This window comes from Podarcis tiliguerta, assembly GCF_965153285.1.
Source record: "Podarcis tiliguerta genome assembly, chromosome: 1".
Classification (NCBI taxonomy): domain Eukaryota; kingdom Metazoa; phylum Chordata; class Lepidosauria; order Squamata; family Lacertidae; genus Podarcis; species Podarcis tiliguerta.
In genome coordinates, this window is record NC_139534.1 from 82078707 (window position 1) to 82098173 (window position 19467).

Below are 19467 nucleotides of genomic sequence, written 5' to 3' on the forward strand. Positions count from 1 at the left end.
AGCAGCAAAACTGGATGCCTTCATCTGCTCCACCTTTGATAAAATATGTCTCTCCTGTATTGGTGTCTACAGCCACAGCAGACACTAACTCTCCAACAGGTTTGATTTTTCTCCCGATGATCCACAATGGATATGTGCTTGTTCCTCCTTCACACACTATTCTTCCTTCAGAACTGCCAGGGAACTTGAGAAGCCACCCTCAACTGATTGTCCTTGGGGCGATTCTGTTAGGGTTTTAGTTGAGTTGAGTTTTGAACACTGCAGAAGAGAAATTGCAACAGGCATTGTTCCTCTACAGTGCTTGCTGATGAGACCAAATAAAAGTCAAAGCATCAAGGAAAACCATTCACATCTGACTCTTTGATGCCCATCATGAGAATAACCGCTAGGTGTATTGCTGTCAGCCTGGAACTAAATGTAAGGCGAATGCAGACAACCCCATTTACTATTTGATATTTGCCCTATCTACCCTTACTCCCATTCACCAACCTGTCATTCTGCGCAGCACATAGCATGGGCACTCAGCTCCTCCCTGTCTCTTACTGAAGAAGGAAAATGTTTTTGACTTGATGTCAGTGCCTACAAAATGCAGGCAGAGAGTGATGAGATCAGCTTGAAAGCTTTCTGTTATACAAACAAGGAGAGAAGGCATTTCTCCCTCTTGCCATCAAATTCACACCCAGTGAGATGGAAGGTGACCTCCATAAAAAGGGGGCTATTTTTTTGAATGACAGAAAGAGAAGCCAAAATTGAAAGGGCTTGAAATGACTTTTTCCCCTTAGTCTGCATTGTGCTTTAAAGTACCTGAAAGGATGCATAAAACTATGTAAGTATCCCTGTCTTGCAGAGGCGGCCTTCTCATTATGGAAAGGGAGGATGCAGCCTCAGGCAGCAGATTGGGGTTATAATAAAAGGGCATCAAACTATTACTTAATTTGTTGTTATTGGGTTGGTTGTTGTTTGTTTGTTTTAACTCCCAGTAGTGAGTGCTTGTGGAATTCTTTGCCTCGGTTGTCAAAGTAACTTAACTGACTGTGCACTAAGTTGTTGCACTAACAGAAGCCAGAACAAGATGCTGCTTTTGGTAATTTAACAACAACAAGAGCAAAAAATACCCCCATGCAAGCATTCATGGCACTCTGTGCTTAGGAAAGAATGGTGCATAGATGCAGGAGGATGAGAGAAAGAGCGACAGAGAGGCCAGATGTAAAAGAGGAAAGGGACCCTGAAACTTTAATGCCTGTGTAGAACAGAGACTTCTGGAAGATATAGCTTGCCCTTCTACATGTGTCAGGAGGATTTTGAGCGTCACATGGCAGGACAGAGTTTCAAACAAGGATGTGCTCTCCCAAGTCCACATTCCCAGCATGTTCACACTCCTGTCTTAGAAACATCTATGCTGGCTTGGTTATGTCCACAGAATGGAAGATGGCAAGGTCCCCAAGGATGTGTTCTATGGGGAGCTGGCTTCAGGCACCAGGCCCCTTGGCAAACCAACTCTGCATTACAAAGATGTGAAGCAATGCAAATGTGACATGAAGGTTGGAAACTTCAACCCTGTTGTGTGGGAATCGCTTGCAGAGGACTGCAGTGCCTGGAGACAGTCAGGTCGTGAACCCATAGCAGTGGCCAGAGGAGGAATGACTGCTGGGAGGAGTGCAGAGAGAAGAAATGTCATGCTGCATCTGGAGCAGCATGACCAGATGCCTTCATCTGCCCCAGCTGCAATAAGGCATGTCTCTCCCACATCAGTCTCTACAGCAGAGCCTTCCAAACTTTTCATGTTGGTGATACAATTTTTGACATGCATCATTTCACAAAATAGTAATTCAGTTTTACTAGCAAACTGGAGGTTAAACTAACCTCTTTCCAGCCTCCGGAGGAGCACAAAGAGTGTTCACTTGTTGTGACACACAGTTTGGAAAGCTCTGCTCTACAGCCACATCAGGCTCTGTAACCTTCCAAGAGTTTGACCTCACCCCCTAAGGCACACTCCTCCATTGACTCCTGAGACAGATTGATGCCCTCTTCTACATAACTAGGGGCAGGAGTCCTGTCCTTTTTTGTATCTGGCCATCTAAGAGGTGGGGGTAGAATATATAGAACAAATCCTATGTAGGTCTACTTAGAAGTCCCATTGTGTTCAATGGATTGGAAAGCCTGTACTCAGTTTCTTGATCTACCTGCTGTTATCTGTGGCTGTACCTACCTCTGGTTCTGCACACTATTAGCACACTATTAGCTGCCCTGCCCTGTACCCTACCAGCCCCCATTGACTCTAGCACAGTATTTCAAGTATCCATTCCATGTTCAACTCTATAATATCCAGCACTGTACACAGTAGTCCAGATGTAGCTGTCCCATGTTGTTGTTGTTGTTTAGTCGTTTAGTCATGTCCGACTCTTTGTGATCCCATGGACCAGAGCACACCAGGCACTCCTGTCTTCCACTGTCTTCCGTAGTTTGGTCAAACTCATGTTCGTAGCTTTGGTCAAACTCATGTTCGTAGCTTTAAGAACACTGTCCAACCATCTCATCCTCTGTCGTCCCCTTCTCCTTGTGCCCTCAATCTTTCCCAATATCAGGGTCTTTTCCAGGGACTCCTATTCTCAGGAGGTGGCCAAAGTATTGGAGCCTCAGCTTCAGGATCTGTCCTTCCAGTGAGCACTCAGGGTTGATTTCCTCCAGAATGGATAGGTTTGATCTTCTTGCAGTCCATGGGAATCTCAAAAGGTCTCCTCCAGAACCATAATTCAAAATCATCAATTCTTCGGCGATCAGCCTTCTGTATGGTCTGTCCCATAAATATGTATAAATGAATTACAATACACCCCCCTTTTTTTCCAAATCATCTTCCTAAGATTTCCCATCATGGAATTTGCCTTTTTTGAACATCATTGTCATTGCACAATCCCAAGAGTTTATCCAGGCTCCATCAGTGTTTACTTAAAGTCCAGATATTTGCTCCATTTGACATTTTTTTGCTTATCTACACAGTTTATGTGAAGAATACACATCCTTTCTTTGCCTTCAGTGAACAGTTGTGCCTCTCACTTTAAGTACCTCAAGGAAGAAGATTGGCCATCAAACAAAACATGAGATATATGGCTAGATTTGCTTTCAACAAGCTAAGACCCTTGCAGACTGTGCTGTGCTGTACTGTCCTGTCCCACATAAGAAGTATTTGCTGAGTATGCAGTAATTTTTCACTAATGTATATATCAGCTGTGCAGAATTTATCTGCTGGAATAATTTGCTCTGCAATTCCAAAACACCCCACTCTCCAGTCTGATACACAAAGTCATTTTCAACTCTAGAGTGGAAGTTTCCCAAGGACTGAGCATTTGTCAGGGTTTTTAGTTTATCAGTGCTTTCCAGGAACAAGTGTAATAAATCCAAAGTTGGATTAAGAATACAAAACCCTTCAAATAAGAACTCTTATTTGCAATATTACTGCTCAACTTCCCCTGGGTTATGTAATTTAGAGACTCATCATAATGGGTTCCATGCAGTGACAACACATGTTCAGAGATTGCTTGTTATCAGCTATTGGGCAATTTCACACAGTCAGAGTGTGATCAAAATAACTGCCAGAGAGATGTATAACCATCTCCTAATGGTGTCGTCTTATCTGTTTAAAATGTCATCTCACAATGTCATAGAAATCATACAAGCACTTAAAATTTCCCCGTAATACTCTGTATAAAATTCAAAGTTATTATCTTTGGATAAAAGTAAAGATATTTCTCAAATCCAACAAAACTTCACAAAGGTCACTTTTTAATTTTTTCCTACATATTTTAGAACATTGGTAAAAGGTAAAGGTAAAGGACCCCTGGAAAGGTAAAGGGAGCCCTGACTGTTAGGTCCAGTCACAGATGACTCTGGGGTTGTGGCACTTATTTCACTTTACTGGCCGAGGGAGCCAGTGTACAGCTTCCGGAAGTCATGTGGCCAGCATGACTAAGCCACTTCTGGTGAACCAGAGCAGTGTACAGACTTTTGAACTGCTAGGTTGGCAGGAGCAGGGACCAAGCAATGGGAGCTCACCCCATCGCGGGGATTCAAACCGCCGACCTTCTGATCGGCAAGCCCTAGGCTCTGTGGTTTAACCCACAGCGCCACCCGTGTCCCCCTGGAAAGTTAAGTCCAGTCAAGGCAACTAAGGGGTGTGGTGCTCATCTCACTTTCAGGCCGATGGAGCTGGTGTTTTCTGGGTCATGTGGCCAGAATGACTAAACCACTTCTGGCACAACGGAACACTGTGACAGAAACCAGATTGCACGGAAACACCTTTTACCTTCCTGCCACAGCAGTACCTATTTATCTACTTGCAGGAGCTGGGACAAAGCGCAGGTGGCGCTGTGGTCTAAACCACAGAGTCCCTTTAGATCTTTGATGAAAGCTCTTGCTATAGGTGTGTTGCACTTTTGCTACCTGATCAGTATTTGAGGAACAAGTCTATCAAGTGGTTCACATAAACAAATGGCTGATTTTTCTTCCCTGGAAGATTACTCTTGGTTGTCCAGAAGTTGCACAGAGTAATTGTATGAAGGCACATCAGTTTAAATCTCAAAATCCTGGTGGATTTGTGGGAGGAGGCCTCTACTAATTGAAGAGCTGTCATGTTCCTCACAATGGGCATAAGATGCTGTTATATCATGACACACCATCATCCCAAGAAGGACATTGTATGGGGAGAAATGGTGATGGCAAAATATGTCATAAAACAGAAGAAAGAGCTCATGTTACTACCTAGTCAGGTCTTGCCTTCAAAGCCTACATGGAACACCACCACCACTGCTATTTTCTATAAAAAGAGGTTCTGGAACTCACCATGAACACTTCCCTTGTTCTCTTATAATGGCAATGGTGCCCACCTGAGAGGTACCAGAACTGAGTTCTGGCAAGTTCCAGCTGAAAAAAAGCCCTGACTACCACTAGTGTTCTCAAAGCTACAAACATGAGCCTGACCAAACTGCGGGAGGCAGTGGAAGACAGGAGTGCCTGGCGTGCTCTGGTCCATGGGGTCACGAAGAGTCGGACACGACTAAACGACTAAACAACAACAACAACCACTAGTGAAATGGACAAGAAATTGGGGAGGGGGGATATTGCCTCAGTGCTAATTAAATTAAAGAAAGAAAATATAAAGGCAAATATATGTTTGCATTGGTAGAAAGTTCTTCATTTCCAGGAGATGAGTGAAGTCTGGATTTCTCATAAGGATCCCACAACTAGTGAACGTTTAAATTGACATGGGGAACAAGCCAATGCATTTTTTTTATTTAAAAAAGTCTTGTAAATTTTCGAAGTCAGAACCACTTTTAATATTCTAGTTGCAGGCTTTTGGAAAATGTTATCTGAAGTGAATGTTTAAAGACGAGGCTTCTCAGTCGAAATTCAGGATCTCTTATGCACAAGCTGTACTGGATCTAATGACTGTGTCTCATTCAAATGTGATACAAATATATAATTGAATAGAAGGAGACCTAGAAGCTAGATTGGATTATGACACAGACCACAAAGTTATTTTTCAGGGCCTAGGTAGTTAACAGATCATTCCTTTGTGTGTGTGTGTGGGGGGGGGGGTGCAATGCTACACAGGTATCACCAGTAGTTCATACATCATTTTTTTAAATACACACACACAAAGATGCAATATTTTCCTTAAATGGAGAAGTTGTAATGATAGAATGTACAGTACTGAAATTGTCCATGCCTGTGTGTGCATGGCAGAAAGCAGTTCTGGGAAGCAGTTCTTTAGTCAACATGAAGCCTAAAACAGCAGCTATTTTGACAGTTAATTGTAGTAAGACTTTCAGTAATAAGTAATAATGCCCCCCACCCCGGTTTCTTGAATCATCTCCCTACATTTACCACAGCAAATATTACCTTGGGATGAGCCAGAAAATCTCAATGTGTATCTATATGTAAAAAAAAGCAGGCCCTCTCCTTGGCAGATTCTACCTGGCAGCCATGAGCATATAAACCTGTTCCAGAATTTATTTTGCCCAATTGCTTCCCAGCCCAGATTCTGATGCGCTAAGGTTGATGAGATTTGTAGCTACACATAACAAGTTCTTCAAGGTCAGTTGGAGGAGTAAAACTGATTTTCCAAAGTTGGTAGGTATATTTATTATCTACCCCACAAAAGACAGAACAAGACAACAGTTGCATGAATGCACACTTGTGGGGTCTCTGTTCGTTTCAGTTAAGGCATTTAAGCCACATGCATAGTCAAATCCATGTTTAGACCTCCTTTTTCCAAATAAATGAAATAATGCATCTGATCCATTTAGGAGCTCTTAGACTAATGTTACAGGGATTCCACTCATGCAACATTTTTTTTTTAAACCCAGCAAGCATATCAGCTAATGTAAATTGAGGAGAGAGAATTTATTCAAATTCATCCTTTGAATCAGTCCATCTACACTGTTTTGTAAGTTCCTCCAACCCTCTGGAGCATTTTTTGGGGAGGGAAGGGAGCTATAGTAGGACAGGCAATCAGAGAAAATCTTCCCTCCTCTTACAATAGTCATGCGTCTGAGGGGTCCATCTCACCTGTAATCTAATTTGAGCAAAGTGATGTACAGTGGAGGAGAAATTGTGGGAAGCTTTACTTTATAGACTACACTTTTATTCTGTGTGAGCCACATAAATTGTATAAGGATAATAAGAATGCCTCCCTCAAACAAAAATATCTTTTCAGCCTTTCCTATAATTTCCTCCTTTTTCTTGCCCACAATGAATAGATGTTCTTAGGTTGAAATAAATATATACATATACTCTCACTTTGTACTACTAGGTCCTACCAAATCCTTGATTATTTCTTGGCATTAACTATGATTGGTGACCTTTATTTTCTAGGTACAGTTATTATTATTGGTTTGCACCATGCATTATCCTACGGGATATCGCCTGGCCCATATGTCTGACTTGCTCACAAGGCTGCATCATGCTGGTTACACAATTTTCTGTAATCTGTGGTCTTTAGGAATAATAATAATAATAATAATAATAAACACATTCTGGACCTTTTTGTTCCTTCTTTTTCACAAGGTATTCTTTAAATGTTTTTCTTTTTTAGATCATCACATAAATTAAAGCACAAAATGTTCAACTCACATAGGTTTGTCAGATGTATCTTATTGTTTAAGTCTTCTGTCAACAAATTATTTTACTTCAAATTGTCATGTCCCATTAGAGCAACAATAGTCACTGTAGGCTCAATAAGGCTCATCATACATTGCTAATTACGAGAGTTATTCAAGCATTTGTGATCCATTGTGTTAGCAAAGTTTGAACTATAAGCAGGTAAGAACGTACCATAATAAAATCCTGAAACATTAAAAACATGAAAATCCAGGTACCATTAAAAACATGAAAATAAAGTAATAAATATTACTAAAAAAAATAAAGTAATCAATACAACAAATAAATGAATTGCAATAAAAATCAATCAAAAGGTCAGCAATACAATTGGAGGACAACAAAAAGCCTGATAAGGTGCACATTGTGCACCTTGTGCACATTGTGCACCTTATCCAAGAAGGCAACCAATGTCCCAATGGTCAAAGGTAAACCTATTTCTGCAGCATTCCCTGACTTTCTCACTGACATCACTTCTGGCTGGTCCAAATGACAGTTAAGAATGACCTGATTCTGTACAACCATCACTCCCAGATAGTGTCTCAGAAGAGAACAATATGCTTGCCAGGAACTGATTAGATAATGAATTGCAGAACAGTGTGTAATAAGCATACTAATAAACCCTAATTTCAAATTTACAAATTCTTTTGGTGGCTTCATGTAGACCATGAAAAAAATATGTGCCAAAACAAAACCATACATAACTTCACATAAGCTTCTGAGCTAGTGAAGAAGCATTTCCGAGGAGGGCTACCCTTTGGATGTCTTCTCCAAGAAAAGAAATCAGTAGGCTTCCTACTTGATGCCAACAAGGCATTCCAACTTCTCACTTCATATAAGAAGATCAATACGGATTTGTACTGCACAGCATAACATGCCAGTGAGGAGTCCTGAATAATCAGCAGGGGTGAATGGCTGCTTTGAATTCTTCCCCACCCCCAGTAATCCACTAGGGCTACTGAAGCTGTTTCTGTCATATTAATGGATAGTTGTCACTAGCTGGTGAACACAAGAGAGTTGGCTTTTCATCATATTTAGGGAGTAGATTCTTAAGGTGCTAGTATTCTATCATGACCACCTGTATCGACCCAAATTTATTTTGGGATTTGTCCAACAGCAGGTGGAAGAAGCCAATGGACTGAAAGCCTTTTGGGTTTCTTCTTCCATAGCTTGGGAACTTGGGGAAAAGATTTGTTGTATCATTGCGGTGGTGGGGGGGATGAGCTACAGTGGTACCTCGGGTTAAGAACTTAATTCGTTCTGGAGGTCCATTCTTAACCTGAAACTGTTCTTAACCTAAGGTACCACTTTAGCTAATGGGGCCTCCTGCTGCTGCTGCGCTGCTGGCAGATTTCTGTTCTCATCCTGAGGTAAAGTTCTTAACCTGAGGTACTATTTCTGGGTTAGCAGAGTCTGTAACATGAAGCGTCTATAACCCGAAGCGTCTGTAACCTGAAGTACCACTGTACATTCTTCTTTAATGCAACATGCTAGAATGGAAATCTACTATGCTGAGATGATGACAATGTAATTTAGCAGGCTTATTTTAGATTTATATAGTCTTCCAGCCTCAGCTATCCTGACATGGTTTTGAACTTTGATCAAAGTTTTAAAACAGTATTAGGATGTTCCTGTAGTCCTTTAGTAGAGCATCTTACATTCTCCCGAGGGTTTGAAATACACATCCTATGCATGTGACTGCTCACCATGCCTACTTGATCTGGTCCAAAACATCAGGATGACAGCAGCTTGGGGAAGGCTGCTTTAGGATGTGTAAATGGGTTGCATCTGGACACACCAGTTTGAATTCACATATGGAAGAATGACTTTGAAAGTTATCATGGGACTGAATGGAATGCAGCAAGTTCTTTTCCAAGCTAAATACAAAATAACTTCATTTGATTGCAGCATCAAGCTGCCAGAGCCAACTTTAGAGCTCACAAAGGGGGGAAATAATCAATTTCCCAAAACACTATGTTCTGTGATAATGTCACAATTTGCACCCACGTTCACAACATGGAACGCTGTCAACAAAGTCAGACACACCCATAAGACTCATGTAGAAGAGACTGTCCTACTGCTATATCAACTTCACTGAAGTGTCCAACATCATCAATTTTAAGGTCAGCTTAACATCAATTCCCAAAAAATAAATCACCATCAGCAGTAATATTTTTACAAGGTTGTTTTCCTCCTCTTTGTAACAGGCTACTAAAAAAAATGACATGGACGAAATAGAAATGGCACTCACAGTGCAGCTATGCAGACATTCTTGGAAGAGAGAAATGTCACGGAACTTGAAATGAAAAAAGAAATAAATAACTGATTACCTGTGCAGGATTCTTCATTGGAAAACATCCCAAATTTCCAAAATGGAGTCCATTTGCTGGTTTGTTTGTTTTCTCTTACTCTGTATGTCTCCTCATCAACAGATTGAAGAGGGCAATTTGCTTTTGTTCTTCCCTCTGACCCTTCCCCACTGTTTTTCTTTTCACTTGGACCTGGGTAGGAAAATATTGACATTGAAATAATTCATTCATTCTATATAAACAGTCTTTAAAAATACTAAAACGTTTCAAATGCTTCACATTTTCTCCACAAAAATAGCCCCAAAACAATAATAGATTGGTACAGTTGTCAAAAACATAAACTCTTCTTAAATTTAAGAAAAGATGATGATGGGGTTTTCTGGTGGAACTGCACGTATTTCTGTTCAATGATGAAAAGAAATATCGAAAACAGAATATTCAGCAGCAATCAGTGAAGCAGTTTGTTAGGCACAACCTGCCAGTAACTGGTCATGAGTGCAACTGAGTGGGAGCAAAAAATTATTTCTCACTGTTATCTATGAGTGCACAGCAGTGCCTGTGGATGCGGGCAATACCTCAGAAACGACCAGGTAACTCAAAAGTGTATCCCCCTTCATAAAATTTATGCACTGCTTGATTGTAAGAAACCTCAAAGCGGTTTTGCATACATAAAAAATTAAAATTAAGGAAAAAATACAACCCTACTTTAAAGCAACAAGATCCTGGGAATGGATAATACAGTGGTACCCCAGGTTAAGTACTTAATTCATTCTGGAGGTCCGTTCTTAACCTGAAACTGTTCTTAACCTGAGGCACCACTTTAGCTAATGGGGCCTCCTGCTGCCGTTGCGCCACTGGAGCACAATTTCTGTTCTCATCCTGAAGCAAAGTTCTTAACCTGAAGTACTATTTTTGGGTTAGCGGAATCTGTAACCTGAAGCCTATGTAACCTGAAGTGTATGTAACCCAAGGTACCACTGTAATAATAATAACAATTTATTATTTATACCCCATCTGACTGGACTTCCCCAGCCACTCTGGGCAGCTCCCGACAGAATGGATCATTTCTTGTCCTCTGTTGTGTGCATTTCCAGAGACAATATGTAACCACCTTGCATAATTAGACCATCTCTACAATTTTATGCTTATAAAGGTACACCTACTATAAAACTGCAGGCAAATCAGTCTAGGGTTGATGTTTTTACTATGTACCTTTAAAACTGAATTTTGGGGAGTAAATTTGCTGCGCTGGGAAAATAATGTGGAAAAAGACTCAGAAGGATAGAAGCAGTGGCTAAGAAGTTATGGTGAATGGGGGAGATGTTTCAGGCTTGTATTCTGCTTAATTGGTACCAAAGGTCACAGAAACTAAGTGTAAAAATGTTTTCACAGGAGTGGATATGTGGCACAGAGGCAAATGGATTTGAATATTCAGCATTTTCCAAGCAAGCAGCACTAGCAGAACTAGTGGTGAATATCCAACCAACAATAACCAAGTGATAACATTACATCAATACCCCTGCCACCATAGTACTGTGATTCGAGAGCCCTGGTAAAACCCTTCCTTCTCACTGGAAGCTAGATCTGTCAGTCAGTCCCACAAGAGCTTTTGCTCTCCCTCATCTCTCCAAGTTGGTGTTTTTCTTATATGACAAGTTTGGGGAGAAATATTCTGCACATTTTTCATTTTAAACAATCTGAATTTCTGAAGTGCTGCAAGCCACTTTGGAGCTTCCATTTCAGTTCAGGGTTATTGTGAAGAGATACCACTTAAACTCAGACAAGCCCTGAATCTGCCAGAAGAGGCCTTGCTTTAGTTCTTGAGGCACACCCTGTAGTACACTCTCATCCCAAGACTTTGAACAGAGCCTGGTGTACATAAAACTATGCAAAAAGGACTCTGTTTACAGCAGGCGTAGGCAAACTTGGCCCTCCAGATGTTTTGGGACTACAACTCCCATGATCCCTAGCTAACAGGACCAGTGGTCAGAGATGATGGGAATTGTAGTCTCAAAACTTCTGGAGGGCCGAGTTTGCCTATGCCTGGTTTACAGCTTGCTTTCTGCAAGGATCCTGGCCATATGGAAGTGCATTTACATATGAATGGATCTGTTCAGACCTTCCAATGAATGCACAGAAGGTTGGATCATGAATAGCATATATGATACCACCCTTGTATATTTTTGCAACCTATCTCATTGAAGGTATGGGCAGGCATATCTCCTTCAGATTTATGTAATCTAGCTGTATCCACCTTTTTCTTTTTCAAACACAAACCATTAATGCTTGTCAATCTTCTGAGTAGACAGTCTGATGAACAGTTTCATAAATTGATTTTATCAAGTTAAACCTATGGTAAATCTGAGCTACCATCCTTCTCAAACTGTGGACAGAAAAAAGAATCATCAAAGCCAGTTTCTTTCTGTAGGGATTAATTTAAAAGACAACTGCACTGATAATTAAAAATTCCAAAACTTTCAGTAATTTCAAATATATTTCAAATCCTTTTTTTCTTCTTTTTTAAAAAGTAAATACATTGAATGGTATTAGAAAATAATCCTCAAGCATATATTATGTTTAATGGAAGCTATGGAAGCCACTATGTCAGAAGAGTTCAGGACAGTATTTTCAATCTCTCAATATTGTTTTATTAAACCTCAAATGAATTTCATATCTTTTATTACTTGTACCAGCCATCACTGTATTTCATTTTCTGCAAGGAGGTTACATATTGTCTCTGGAAATGCACACAACGGAGGACAAGAAATGATCCATTCCCAGGCAAGATCAGATATTTCTATTCTTCAGAAAGCTATTAAAAACTACTACCCAGATGATATTTGTCCTTGTCTTTCATTTTCAAGATGACAATATGATAGGACAGGGTGGTACGCTATTTGGATCAAAACACAGTGCTCCCAAATCTTTTTTTCTGACCAATAGGGAACCAGAATAAGTGGATAAGATTAAAAATGACCATATTTTGGACTCCCCACTTAATAGCAGGGGCGAAATGTTTATTGGGAAGACTGTAGTCCATCAGTGGATCATTTCAGATACTTATCTAGACTGAAGATATATTAGCAAGTCCTCATGGAAGTGCATACATGTGAACAAATTCTATCCTTGTAAGGCTACCAGGGACATTCTACGGAAAAAAGATGGTGGCCCACATAGGTATATGGGAGCGGCCATCTTTCTTCCCATATGAAGGGTCTGCATCTTATCAGATCCATGCATGAGGGGCAAAATTGGAAGGTTTGCTCCAAAATATAGAGAAAACTGGATTCTTCCCCAACCCTACATGCAACATCACTTCCATGAAAGTGATAGTTTAACAGATGAACATTTGGACAATGAAATGTGGCTAGATTATGCAGGTTTTGTTTGCTTTGATTAAACACACATTCAGTCTCGAAAGGAAAGGAAAAATGTTTTTAGCAGGTTAAAGTATTTTGATTCATATGTAGATGGGGAGAAAAAAAATCCCTCACTGAATACAGATGTTTGATAGTCAAATCCTCCCGTCCCAACTTTCTGTGAACACTGATCCTGGTTATGATGTTCCCACCTTTCTGGTATAGCAACCTTTTAAAGGAGGTGGGATCCATCTGCATCACATACATGTTTGTTCATTTGAAAAACAACAAAACAAAACCTCATCCTCTATTATGTTTCAATCAGGTGTGCTTGCCCCCACCCAATCATTTCAGCTTGTTTTGTGGCCCTCACATTTTAGATTCTGATTGGGCTGCATTACTTGTCAGGTTGACGAAAGGATGTCATCCATCACCAGCTTCTATTTTCTGCTTTATAAATTTTGATGCCTCAAAATGAATTTTGCCAAGACTCGTCTTTTTGCCTGCTCTAACAACTGCGATTATTACCATGTTTCAGAAAACAAAACTGCACATTCTTTCCTCTCAAATGCTGAGCACAACAACTTCAAACTGCTGATTGGGATAACCTCAGGTAACTATTGGTAATCTAATTTCAAATATCCTTTTTTCTAATAGAATGAAGGCTAAACTGAATGTGACCCAATACATTGCTGGGAGACCAGGAATATATCAGAAATCTAGATATTTCTGCCTAACCCTTTCAAAGTCTCCACCTGGGACTCTCAGTTTCTGTGAATAAAATAAAATAAAATACTCCTTTTAATTTAATAACGTATTTTTATATTTATATACACCTCCTATTCTTTGAATTCCATAATGACTTGAAGCAACAAAGGAAGAAGCACTATTATGGCAATGATTTTACTAAATTACACAAAAACTAAATAGCCCTACCCCTATTTCTTAATGTCAGAAATATATGGCCACAACAGTCTACAATGCCACAGGCAGTCATAAGAGTCTAAGCTCTGCAAAATACATATTTTTGAAAAGAAAAGAAACTCCCCCCAACCTCTGTTAAATTTATAATACATAATAGATGTCAAGTCCCAATAGTTATTGCCTGGATTCATATGCATATTTTTCTATTGCCTAGAAAATGACTAGAAATATGTACATATTAAATATCTGTGTACCACTCATTGCTCAGTTCTTCTTCTGTGTAGTTTATGCCATTGCTATGGATATTACTTATACAAGTGCTACTTATTTTACATATGCTTTATTTTATTGTACCAATAGGAAATATGAAAGTGTTTTTGGGCTTTGTGTTTTTGCTTTATTACTACAATTTAACAGCAGTGTTGTAGAACATGTTGTTTTTAAACATATATACATGAAGGAGCATATCCTACAAAACCAATTGTCACGTACAACAAACTTATCTACACCTGAACAGATTTATTTCCTTAGGTGTTTCTCTGTACTCCTTTCCAGATGTTCATTTGACCACGCAAATCTATTGCAGAATAGGAAGCTGTCTTATACCAAGTTAGACTTTCAGTCCATCTAATTCAGTATTGCCTACACTGAGTGGCAGCAGCTCTCCAGAGTTTCAGGCAGGGATCATTCACAACCCTACTTGGAGAGGACTGGGACTGAACCTGGGGCCTTCTGCATGCAAAGCAGATGCTCTACCACTGAGTTATGGTGACTCCCCAATTATTCCTTCCATCCACCATTCTAGGAGGTTTGTGCACTCTTTCTGATGCTCAAGCAGGACCACCTTTCTCCATTTGGCCTGCTGATCGAGTAATGGACAGGAATAGGCAGGAGGATGGCGGTGTTTTAAACACTCAGGGAGCTGCCACTGCTCACCACACTGCTTGCTCCCTTCTTCGTTCTGTTGGCTTCATCTTCTCCTGTGACTGCCATGTCCGATTTCGTCACAACTGCACAGCTTGAATGGACAGAATTGCCTGAAGTGCTGTTGGGGACAGGGGTGGGACCTGTCTTTTAATGAGGGGAGATGGAAGTGTGACCCAAGTGGAGGACACTTGCACCCACCTAGAGGCAAGTTTAAGAGAAAGGGGAACTCCCTCAGGCACCTGCAGATCCACAGAAATATGGAGTTAGCTCTACAGATGATTCCCAGGAATATAAAGAACAAGCAACTGAAATTTTATAAAATAGATTTGGACAAGAAACATGCAACAGTACCACTATTACTTTTACCATCCTCATAATCCTGCTGTTTAGCTGCAAATAACTCTTGTCAGTTAATATCTGTTCGATGAACCAAACTTAGTTTGCATATTTTCTGGAACATAAGGCAGCCACCTAGTGCTGCTTCCACCAGATGTTGTTATGATGCCTATATAGCATCCTCAACAAATGGCTTATCTACATAACAAATGAAAATAGATTTGGTTCCAATCCAGCAATTGTGCTTCCATAGAACAGATTTTCCTGCACAGCAGAGGGTGGGAATAGATGACTCTCAGAGTCCCCTCCAACTCTACAATTCTATAATTCTGTGATTTAGTAGGGATGTGCATTGGATCTGTTTGTACCCCAAATAAAAAGGCAAAATTAGGGTGATTTGGGACAGACTCAAATTCCTGAACGGGATCTTGCTGTTAGCAAGGTATTTAAGGAAAGGTCAGGAATGCCAACAGCTTCTGAGTAGCTCTGTTGCCTCTGTTTTTCCAAGTAATTTAAATGCAGAAACACTTCCCATCTTTTCCAAGAAATGAAACCAAGCTGATGGGGGAACTTGGGATAGAAAAGGGGAAAGGGCGGGGAGGGGGGAGCTGGTTGAGAAGTTATGACAGTGTAATCAAAGTGAATTGTCCCCCAGCCAATGCAATCCAATCACAGTGATTTAGGGGAGGGATGATGAAATAAATAAATAGAATTGCTCTCCTCATGGGTTGTCACTTTTCTCATGTTTTGGCCATGAGGGCAAGGCATATTCCCCCCGATTGTTTGGTTTCCTAAGAGGAGATTGAAGATCTATGAATAATACTTCATTCTACCTCTCTTCATTCCAGATGAAAACTTCTGGATGGATCTGCCTGGAACTCAGCAGGGTTAGTCAACTCTGCCTGCAAACTTCATCCACTTACACGAAAAGGAAAACAGATACAGTACTTTTTCTTTTCTTTTTTTAAGATTCTCCATTATAGTCAATGAGGGCAAAACACAGCTTCAGCCTTCACACATCAGATTTTGACAGCGAATGGATCTGAAACATATTGGGCTGCTTCTAAACAACAGAGATACAAGATTAACCTTGTGGTCACTACACATCCCTCCCAGTTTTGGATCACAGGGTACCATCAACCCTGCCATAGTTCAGACCACATGAGATTCCTGCTCCATGTGCCTTGTTAATTTAACTAGCAGTTGATCTGCCAGAATTGGTGTAAGGATTTGAATCCTGCTGGCAGGTCGGATTCTTATCTCACCCCCTGTGGACCAACCTGGACAGGTGACTGACACCGGTCAAAATTAAAAGGTGGCAACTGTAACCATTGGCGATTAGAGCAACCTTGTGTTAAAGGAAGAGAATTCCACAGAACTGGTGCCACAATACTAAAAGCATGTGGTCCAGTCACTGTTGTGCACTATTCCAATCCAGATTAAACACATTTTCAAAAGGATCTCTGAGAAACTCTAGGGGGAAAATTCTGTTTGGTATTATCTTTCTGTTTATGTTAATAATTCAGAATATAAGCAATCCCCACAACCAAGAACTTATACATTGACCACTAATAATGAAACATATGTTGTAGATATTTTCCCACATTTATTATGCTATTTTTGTGATAAAGAAATGACATGAGAAAACTTAGTATGCTTATTTGTATAACATTATTCTTGTTTATAAAACCCAATAAAAACAATAACCAATCCCCCATCTCCTATAAATGGCTGCGGCTAATACAATAAAAAAGAAATATGTGCAGAGCTTTAGAAACTATGGTCTATTGGAAATCCAACTGATGCCCCTGGAAAATAAAGGATATCCAAGTCTTTTGTATTTCTGTTTTTATAGACTTGTTAGAATTATATCCAAAGTCAGGAATGTATTACTGATGTCTCTGCCCCCCCCCCTTTCTGCATCTGTTAAACTATTTCAAACCTGTTTTTTGATATGATTTTATTCTATAGTTAATTTTGCATTTTAATAAATAGAAATAAAAACTAGAAAGTATAAAAGGGTATCTGGTAATTGTTTGCATGGCTGTGAAAACAACTGATACATCTCTCTCTGTATTTGACAACATTCAGTGAATTCTTTGTCATGATCTTCTGTTTGCCTCTTTGCTAATTCTTCTCAGTGGAGGTGGAAAGAGGTTCCATTTGCAGCTTTGGAAGGTCTAAGTTAGGCACTAGCTTGCTGCTGATAAATCAAAGATTATTCGGTTTCTAAGAAAGTCCAATTTACCAACTGTCTATTGCTCATAGCATCAAAGATCTTGGGATCTTACAATCACAAGCAAGTTAAGGAAACAAGATTGGATGACTTGAGTAATGAAGTAGAAAAATTACTTCTTCTTTTTTTTGAAAAATTGTTTCCCATTTATCTTCTATATCAATGTTAACACTCCAAGCCAGAGATATACCGGGTCATTTATCCACTGTAAAATGATCTGTTTTCACTGCTTTGTTTCTGACTTGACTGTACTAGTATATAAATTGTATTCTTGGAGGAAGTGGGGTAATCAAGATGCAAGCATTTGCCTAATGCCTTTTTAAAAGGAATATTTAGCTTCTAAATTCTATTTGGCATCTTTTTAATCACATCTTTGTTTATGTTTTACGCTGTTGTATCCAGAACAATTTCACACACCCCTGTAAAATTCAAGTTAGAAAGGGGGAGAAAGAAGAAAATGGTGAACTAGAGATGGGTGAGATGAAACTGCAGTGTTGCTTGCTTCAATTAAGAGGTTCACAAAGACACAGATAAATTTTTATCACCTCCTTTTGTCCTTGAGTCTCCACTGAAGAGAATTATTATTTCAGCAGTTGGAAAGCCACATAATCAGGACGTTTGCATGATGCAGATGAACAGAGGATTAGACATTAGCGTCTCGAGGAAAATGAACTCAAGGAAAAGATCAGCATACAATGCATCGATTCCCAGGGCAGTCAGCAGAAAATGAACATATATTGACCAATGAGTGGAATAATAGCTTTGTTGACAAGCTCATAGGAGACATTCAATCTCTACACCAAGTGGGCAGAGCAGTGGAGTTGGAAAGAAAATGAATCATCTGCTCTCTTCCATTCACCATGGCTGCTGTCCTTTGAAATATGGGATAGAGAATAGCACTGGTTCTCGCTAGTTCCTCTGGCCATTATTCCCAACCCCAACCCATCAGACATAAGAATCACCAACTGATAGAATAGTCCCAACAGGATGCCTTGGTATCTAATTGCAGTGCTTTGAGTACTCCTTTCTGTTTGCCTGAACTCAGTTGTGCTTAGAAATTCCCATTAATTAAAAACAGTAATGGAAATACCACCTCCTGGGAAATAAGGCACAATCCTGTAGGGGTTCTGGATGCATTTAAGTCAGGAGGGGATGTTGGCTAGGGAAGAGGGAATCAGTAGTTTATGGACTGTGTCACTGTTGATTTAGATCTGAGATATTTTGCCAAACAGCAGGTCCTTACTTTCCCTAGTTTATTGGGGTTAATGCCCCCCTATTTTCCACTGCTTTGGGTTAATTTCTCCAATTCCTTCTCCCTGCATGGGGTGGAATCTATACTTAGCAAGTCCTTATCTTCTGCAAGGTGAAGAAAACAAAAGCCCTACTAGGAATGGGAGAGGAATTTGATTCAGTTTGCATTTAAAGGTGAACCTAATTTGCACAATATGAGAACCAAAACACAGCCACCCATTGCTCTGTACTTTGCAATATAGTTATGTAGTCCAATTATGTGTACACGTATATGTAAAACTGCATATATTTGGGAAAGCTGCTTTGCCAAAATTGCATACGAAATTGCATACAAACTTGTGTATATTAGGAGAAATTAGCAGTAAAATCCTGGTGAATTTTCATGAGAACAACTCATTCTCTCTTTCTCTTTTTGTTATTTTCTGATGAAAAAACAAAGAAAAAAACTATTGAAAATAAAAATAAATAGCAGTTAAATGCAAACACCACACTGGACATCCACGACAGAGACCATTTTTCTCAGCTGAGAAAGAATGTCAGAACAAAAATGTCTTCCATTGTTTCTGGAAAGTACAGATAGTGGGTGCCTGTTGTATCTTGACAGCTATGCTGTTCCACAGAGAAGGAGAAGCCCCACTGAAAGGCCTGGTCCAAGTTACTGATATTTACAGTGGTTGCTAGAGATGCCTTTTCCCCTGTAACCACTTCTTGTACTGTTACTTTGCAAGTTGGCAGCAAACATTAAATTGGGAATTCCAGTACTGTCATTGACAATCTACATTTCCTCTGTGTGGTGTAGGGCTTATATCACACAGAAAGAATAAAACCTAGACATATTGGTTGTGTATGTGTTTGTGCTAAAAAGGAGAGCTTTTACAAAATAACAGAACTAAAGGAACAACTTTCATTTTGAGCCTCACAGCTCCTCCTTAAAAAAGAAAAATAATAGTAAAAATGGTAATGAAAGGGATTT

General features: G+C 39.8%; 1 protein-coding gene across 4 annotated transcripts in view; it reads right to left on the bottom strand.

The window, feature by feature from the left end:
• The window catches only part of LRRC4C (leucine rich repeat containing 4C), a 591735-nt gene that overhangs the window by 276027 nt on the left and 296241 nt on the right, over positions 1-19467 (bottom strand). For all 4 annotated transcript variants that reach the window (XM_083432915.1, XM_083432913.1, XM_083432916.1 and 1 more), the window contains one exon: positions 9483-9653. The gene's annotated coding sequence lies outside the window, so the exon portion shown is untranslated. The remainder of the gene's footprint in view (positions 1-9482; positions 9654-19467) is intronic.